At 34.1% G+C, this 7,787-nt stretch overlaps 1 protein-coding gene across 6 annotated transcripts in view; it reads right to left on the bottom strand.

The window, feature by feature from the left end:
- GRM1 (glutamate metabotropic receptor 1) overlaps nucleotides 1-6,612 on the bottom strand; it is a 423,752-nt gene extending 417,140 nt beyond the window's left edge. For 4 of the 6 annotated variants that reach the window (XM_076002883.1, XM_020287254.2, XM_076002885.1 and 1 more), the window contains exon 1: nucleotides 6,300-6,612. The gene's annotated coding sequence lies outside the window, so the exon portion shown is untranslated. The remainder of the gene's footprint in view (nucleotides 1-6,299) is intronic. The other 2 variants (XM_076002887.1, XM_076002886.1) reach the window with 1 other exon arrangement.
- Nucleotides 6,613-7,787: the final 1,175 nt, after the last annotated feature.

Consider the following 7,787-nt stretch of genomic DNA (forward strand, 5'->3'; position numbering starts at 1 on the left):
ATGTGTATTTCCTCACTCTTCTTATTATTCTTCTCTAAGACCTATTCATTATTGTCTCCTTCATGGAAGGAAAGACATTATCTCATCACAGCATCAAGAATCCTAAAGGGAAACCCTGGAACTATTTGCAGTCCTATTCTAAGTTAACATGTTCTACTTAAGCTCCAATATGGTAGCTACTAGCCATATGTCACTCTTGAGCTCTAGAGATATAGCTAATCTAAATTGAGATGTGCTATAAGTATAAAACATATACCATATTTCAAAGATCAAGTACAAAAAGAATATAAAATATCTCATTAAGGATTTTTATATTGATTACATGTTGTGATGACAATATTTGGAATATAATGAGTTAAATAAAATTTATTGATAAAATTAATTTCACCTGTTCCTTTTTACTTTTCTAATGTGGCTACTAGAAATTTTTAAATTACATATGTAGCTCACATTATATTGCTACTGGACAATGCTGTCTTAGAGCATGCCCACATATTTTTACTCTAAGATGAATAATTTCCTTCCACAGGGCAGTCAGCTAGACAAACAGCATAATTTTGACATATGCAAATATGTCATCACCTCCCTACAACAGATTATTATTCCATTCACAGGATAAGATCACTCAACACAATAGAATCATTTTTACTGTCCTTGACACCAACCTCTAGAGTCCAGAAAATCAAGCTGAACATATTGTGTTCAGAGTAAGTATATCCTCTTATGCTAATCTGGAACAGAAGAAGAAGAACTTGAATTTTTTTTATTTCAGAATGTTAAGGGAGTATAAATGTTTTGGTTACATGAATTAAACTTTTGTATCGCTTGAGTCAAAGTATAAGTGTGCTCATCCCCCAGATAGTGTACATTATACCTGTTAGGTATGATTTCACCCCGCCCATCCCTTCCTCACTCCTACCTGCTTGATTTCCATTGACTTTTACATCCTTATGTGCGCATGAGTGCTGATCGGTTAGTTCCAATTTAATAGTGAGTACATGTGGTGTTTGTTTTTCCATTCTTGCAATACTTCACTTAGGGGAATGGTCTCCAGTTTCAACCAGGTTGTTACAAAACGTATACACTGTCAGTAGGACTTCAAATTAGTACAACCTCTATGGAAAACAGTATGGAGATACCTCAAAGAACTAAAAGTAGATCTACTATTTCCAGCAATCCCACTACTGGGTATTTACCCAAAGGGAAAAAAAGCCATTTTACCAAAAAGACACTTATACTCAAATGTTTATTGCAGCACAATTTACAAGAATTTGAATTTATTAACTGAGTTGGCTCTCTGGTAATCAGGATTCAGTGATGAACAGGACACATATCTTGCCCTCAAGGAGTCTACAACTGAGTAATAGCCATAATAAGTAAATAGCCATAATAAGTAAATAAGTAAATAGCCAATTACAGTACATTGCCAAAAATGTCATGACAGGTCGTAACCCACACTAGAAAAGTCAAGGCAAGATAGTCTGAGGCAATGCCTAGTGAGTTCAAAAGAAGTGAAAAAAAGTGAGCTACCTGAATTGCCGATGGGATTCTAGACAGAAAGAGAAGTATGTACGTACATTTGGAGAGGAGAGAGAATGGTGCTAGAGGAGCTGCTGTAAGTAGCTCAGTATGAAATTCAAGAAGCATAAAGAAGGAAGATGGGAAGGTAGAAGCCAGGTCAGAAAAAGCATCACTGATCATACTAGAATTTAGACTTTGTCTTAAAGGAAATGGGGAGGTATTGAATGGTAGTGAGTGGAAGAAATAATTTAATCGCGTATGTTTCAAATAGATACCATTGGTCTGTAGACAATGGAGTGGAGGGGCACATGACTTGAGGCAGGGTGACCTTCAGTGGGAAGGGAATATGAACTAGGGTCATGTGAACTAAGGTAATGGCAGTAAGGATGGAAGCTCAATGGTCAGAATTTGGCAATCAATAGGACACTGGGGATGGGAAGAGTCAATAAGAGAGAGTGAACAATCCAAGAAGACTAAAAAATATTTACTGAATGCCTGCTGCATGTCAGGAACTCTACTCATCCCTTGGAAAACCCCCAAAAACAAATGATTAGAACCTTCCAGGTAAAATCAGAGAATCAAGAAAAAAATCTTAAAAGAGCTATTTTCTATAGCTTGAAACACTGCTCTGTATTCCACCAAATTTACTGTTACAGAAATAAAGGTTATGTTATTAATTTTCCAGTGATATTTTCACATTATTTCAGCATCAGTAATTTATAACACAATTTTTCAATATATCCTTTCAGGATTCAGGATAGCATAATATAACACGGTTCCCAATATGGCATATGCAAATTCTTTCATACTGTTACAAAGACTTTTCAATCCTGGGTAAATCATCATACCTTCCTCTCTGTCAATGTGAAAATTAGTTTAATTAAAAACATCTAACAATTTAATAATGTAAGGCTTATTTAAAATAAGCTGCCAAGTTTATAAAAACTTTTCATTGAAACAATAATTAACTTATGAAAAGAAAATCTTTAAAGCAGGTCATGCCATACAAATCAAATTATATCAAAATTTAATGCACTGTATGGATTGTCATTTGCTGAGGTGTAGAAAATGAATCATCATAGTATCTGTCATATAAATTTAGTTAATAAATATGAAAACATTAAGACATATATTTTAAAAGCATATGAAAAGAGTAAATAAACTTTTTATTTATCCAGTACTTTACTTGGCTGAAGTCCATCTGTTTAGAAAAGGTAAGTATAATTTAAACAAATTTTATTTAAATTATGAGTGGACATTATGCCAAAGCATGTGAATGTAATATTCTACCCATAGATAAGAGTTTGAAAGTCCATATGGCTTTTAGTGGTATTTACTTGCCAACCAAACCCAGTTACAAACACATTAACATATTTATTAAATACCTACTATCTGCAAGGTAACATGATAGGTATTGAAAATTCAGATACAATAGAAGAATCTAGCTCAGTGATTCTCAACCAGAGGCAATTTTTTCCTAGAGGATGTTTGGCAATGTCTGAGGACATTTTGGATTAACATGACTGTGGTGGGAGGTTGCCACTGGTGTTTAGTGGGTAGAAACTAGGGACGCTCCTAAACATTCTACAATGCAAAGGACAGCCCCTCACAATAAATTATCTGATCCAAAATGTGTCAATAATGCTGAGACTGAGAAACCATGACTATGAGACATATTTTAACTTCCCTGAGATTCAATTTTCTCTTCTGAAAATTGTAAAAAATAATTTCCACCTTATGTTATGAGAGAATGTACTATCTGTACATAATACCCTTAAAACAGGTGTTTGTATTTCCATTAAACTTTTAAAATTGTGACTCAAAGAGATAAATGAGTTGCCCAAGGATATGTAGCTAAGAAGTGTTGGAAGATTTTAACCTGTCTGCAAAGTCTGATTCATTCCACTAGAACTTTGAGAAATATGCTCTTGGCTAGGAAACACTCTGTATTATGGAATATATAAACACTGTGGTGAAATTTATCACGATGTTTTTTCCCATTAAGTTTCAATGTGGGCAAGAATGTGATCTTGTACCCTTTCTCCATTTATAAGGAAAAGTAGCATCATTTATGATGCTATGGGGAAGGAGGGGAACAATTCAGGCACTCAAATCCCTTTATTGTTATTATTTGGGACAATAGAAAGCTTTATGTTGCCTGACTCATCCAGAAAACTGGATGCTGTCAGTACAACATAACTTGTAAATTGCCTTCCTTGTCCATTTTATTTGAAGCCATTAGACACTTATTTTTTAATCTCATTTGTTTTCTTGGCTATACTCTTTTCCTCCTGAACAAAAGAAATAACACTTCAAAAAATCAGTATAGTTTTCACAAAACAGACAACTATATTCTACAGCTGGAGAAGACTTCTTTGAAGCCTATTTCAAAGGTATCCTTTATTGACATGCAGGAGTTAATAGGAGATGCATTGACAAATTAATAATTAAACTAACAACTACTAGGGTGGAGCACACACACACAAAAAAAACGGACAACTACTCAGAGGTTGAAGCAGGAGGATCATTTGAGCCCAGGAGTTTGAGTCTAGCCTGTACAACATAATGAGACTCCATCTCTAAAAATAACAATAATAACAATAATAATGAATATGTCTAAGAATGATTCCTTTGTTGTTGTTAACTGGCTGAAGGGGAAATTCCATAATAATTCCATTTCCAAATGATCAAAGCTTTAAAGAAAAATTAATTCAGATGCATTATGAAATATCATATTCCTAATAATTTCCATTCACTTTTATGCATTTATGTCTGAGTACATAAAAATAACCTACATTTCATTTTGAGGATTTTGTCTTGTGAATAATACATGATCTCTTTGAGGTAGGTAAAGAGGATATTATTACTCCCAGTTAGCAGATGAGAAAAGTGGTTCTTATGAGAGCAGATGATTTGTCCAAGGTCCTACACTGAGTAAAAGGGCAGAACAAAGACTTAAATGGATTTCTTCTTGTTGGGACATTGGATAAAATAAACTGAAGAAGTGATCTGTCTTTGTGGTATCTATTATTTTCCTAATATCTAGTTGCACAAGCTTTGCCATTATAGGACTTATAAATTCCATGATGATTGAAGAAGCCAATATAGGCTACATGCATAACTTTCTTCCTTTATATACTTTTTCATAAGAAAGGAGAACCCCACTCTAACCCCAAAGAAGGACCAAAAATCAAATCCACAACTGTCTTACAGTTATAACCAATGGCAACACATATGGGCACTAGCATCCAATAAAGATTCAGCAAACTGTAATTGCACTTGGATTAAGGAATCAGGGGATATTTTATAATACCATGTTAACAGCCCCTTCCCCAGCATTTACCACTTTAACCTCCAGAGGCTTTGAGTTGGTAGTGACATTCTTAGACAGAGGACTCTAAATTTGAAAGTAATTTAAAGATCTTTCGGAAATGAATAATGCCTAAAAACAATCATTTCTGAAAGATTTACCAAAAAGAAAAGGAGTCATCTTCAATCCAAACTCTTTGAACTATTCTAAGACACTTCAGGCATTTTAGTCAATTCTGAAAATTTTCACAAAATATTTAGAATATACTTTCCAATTAAGAGTTTTGTTTAATATACTTAAGACGTGCTTGTTAAAGCATATATTTTTGATTATTTCTATTTATTTTGAAGATAATTTTGGTATTTAAAGGTATGAAATGGATTTCTAGTAATGGAGTACAAATTGTGGCTACAGGAAATAAATGTCTGATTTATAATGAGCTTGTGTTTTAACAATCCAGGAATCAATTAGGTCATAAGCTGGAGATCATCTGTTCAAGTGGTTCCCAAACACCTGTCTCTAAATTGGTTTCACTAGAGTTACCTGAGATGCTTAGATGGTTTGGTTAATTTTTTAAAAATGAACTCCCAGGAGGTCACAGTCAAGATAAGTGTGTTTTGGTATAGGAACAATAATGAATAATTATAAACTACAATTGTGTAGTATTTAAGGTATTTAAGCATTTACATTTATGTAAAGGCCTAATCAGTAGCTCAGAAATTTAACAGGGTTTAAAGGAAAGAAAGCTCAGATCTAATTTTGTCATTTTCCCTTGAAATGACCTAAACAATATACCAATGCTGAAGTCTGAGCATGGCAATGCCCTTCTGGTGGATGGAAGCTTTGGAAAGGCTCTTCATTCCCTGGCAAGCATCATTTTATGCTAATATTAATAATACTATGAGTAAGTTTCCTTGAAGTTTAGATTTATTCTGAAAGTATATCACTATTTTTCTACTTAAAATTGACACATGATTGTGACCATGGAAATATTCAAACAACATTTTACTTGTAGATAACAAAACCATATAATAATTATTACTCAGTCATAAGTATCAATAGATTCATCTATAATATTACTGTTCCTTATTGTCCTGAGGGCACACTGACAAAATCAATTGGAAAAATATGCCTTAGGGGAAAGAGTAATAGTTGGGTATGGGGGATGGGGTGAGACTGGGATGGAGGGGGGTGCCTATGATACAGATTATGTTATCTTCATTGATAAACACTGAATCTCACACCTTTCCTTACCATCAGATTCACCTTCAACCTTCTTCCTTTAGAGCAGCAGTCCCCAACCTTTTTGGCACCAGGGACCATTTTCATGGAAGATAATTTTTCCACAGACTGAGGGTAGGGATGCTTTTGGGATGATTCAGGCACATTACAATTATTGGGTACTTTATATCTATTATTATTACATTGTAATATATAATGAAATAATTATACAAATAATTATACTCACCATACGTTGGGGGACCCCTGCTTTAAAGAACTGCTTTACTCACAACCAAAACAAATACTCAGAAAGAAATGCTGAATGCTGTTCATGTCCCATACAGAATTTTCGTGTATAGATTACAAATTTTGCTTTACAAATTATGATAGGCAGAAAGGACACAGCTTGAGTCTTCAGTTTGCAGGTTGAGCTTGCAGCAGGGGAGACAGAACAAACTTTGGACTTTGAAATAAATCTGACCTGCAAATCATCAAGTAAAAATAAAAGAGAAAGTTAACAATTAAACCTATCCAGGACTAGCCTCAGGAAAAGCTGTAAAGCTCTAAACATGAAGATTTATGTTCAGTTCACATACCTCCTGCTCCAAATATATCCTGCTCATGCTCCAGCAAAGCATGTCTGATCCCTGATATCATTTTATGTTTGTTCGATCTGATACCACTCCCTTTAGCATAGCTAATCATCCCTGCTAGCACCAATTTTCCAAGACCATGTTTCTTCTTCCCATTCTCTGTTAATACTGCATACATTTCACAGTGGCTTTGGGCATTGTAATTCATTCCAGGGTCATAGTGACTTTGACCTAATATTTTCAATTTGTCAGGCAAAGGAAAATCAGTCCCTAAACAAGTTGGTAGTAGGAATTAGCAACAAGGAGTCATCCTTGGAAATCTTCAACCATACTAGGTGGCTACCTACTTCCTTCAACAGAGCAGGCAAAGATATAATAAATTTCTAGAGTAATTTTGTTAATGATCTTTCTATTGAGTAGAAAAGAGTGCTGCTGAATGATCTATATTGTTGATATACACAGCTCTGTGTCATCAAATAATTACATACATTTTGCCTTTATTTTTCCCATGATAATCTAATAAGTTTGATGAGTAGATTGTTTATTTTTATTCGATAGACATGATTTAGTAAAAAGAGGCAACAGAGGAGTCAAGAGGAGTTCTAGGTGCTTTTGTTCTCTTACAACTAAACTGTGACAAATTACCAAATTTCTTGAGTCTCAGATTGTTCTTCTGTAATACAGAAATAAAAAAAAACTCATATTATTGTTCTATGCATCAAATGGAAAAAAAACATGAAAGCACTTTGTAAAACATAAAGTTCTTCACTGATGAATCATCAATTATCCTGTACCTGTTCCCAAAAGAAGTTAAATTTGCATTAACTTATCTATTCCCTCTCAACCAGTCCTCCTCCTTGAGAAAATCTTTTAATATTCCCTTGTAAAATAGATGATCTGAGTTACAGGTATAGCTAAAATAAAGCTATTGTCCCCAAAAGGAAATGAATCTATAGCTTTGTCTAGTGAGACCATATAAGGAAGCATGTGGTCTGACTGCCCTCACATTTAGTTTCAAAAAGCAGCAGTTAAACTATCTGAACATGGAATGATTCACTGGTAAGATCTGCTTATGTCCACTCAGTTGATTCTCATTTGCAAAATGTCATTAGATCACTAACATCTAATAGGTAGATCAACTC

Source organism: Microcebus murinus, chromosome 5 (assembly GCF_040939455.1).
Source record: "Microcebus murinus isolate Inina chromosome 5, M.murinus_Inina_mat1.0, whole genome shotgun sequence".
Classification (NCBI taxonomy): Eukaryota; Metazoa; Chordata; class Mammalia; order Primates; family Cheirogaleidae; genus Microcebus; species Microcebus murinus.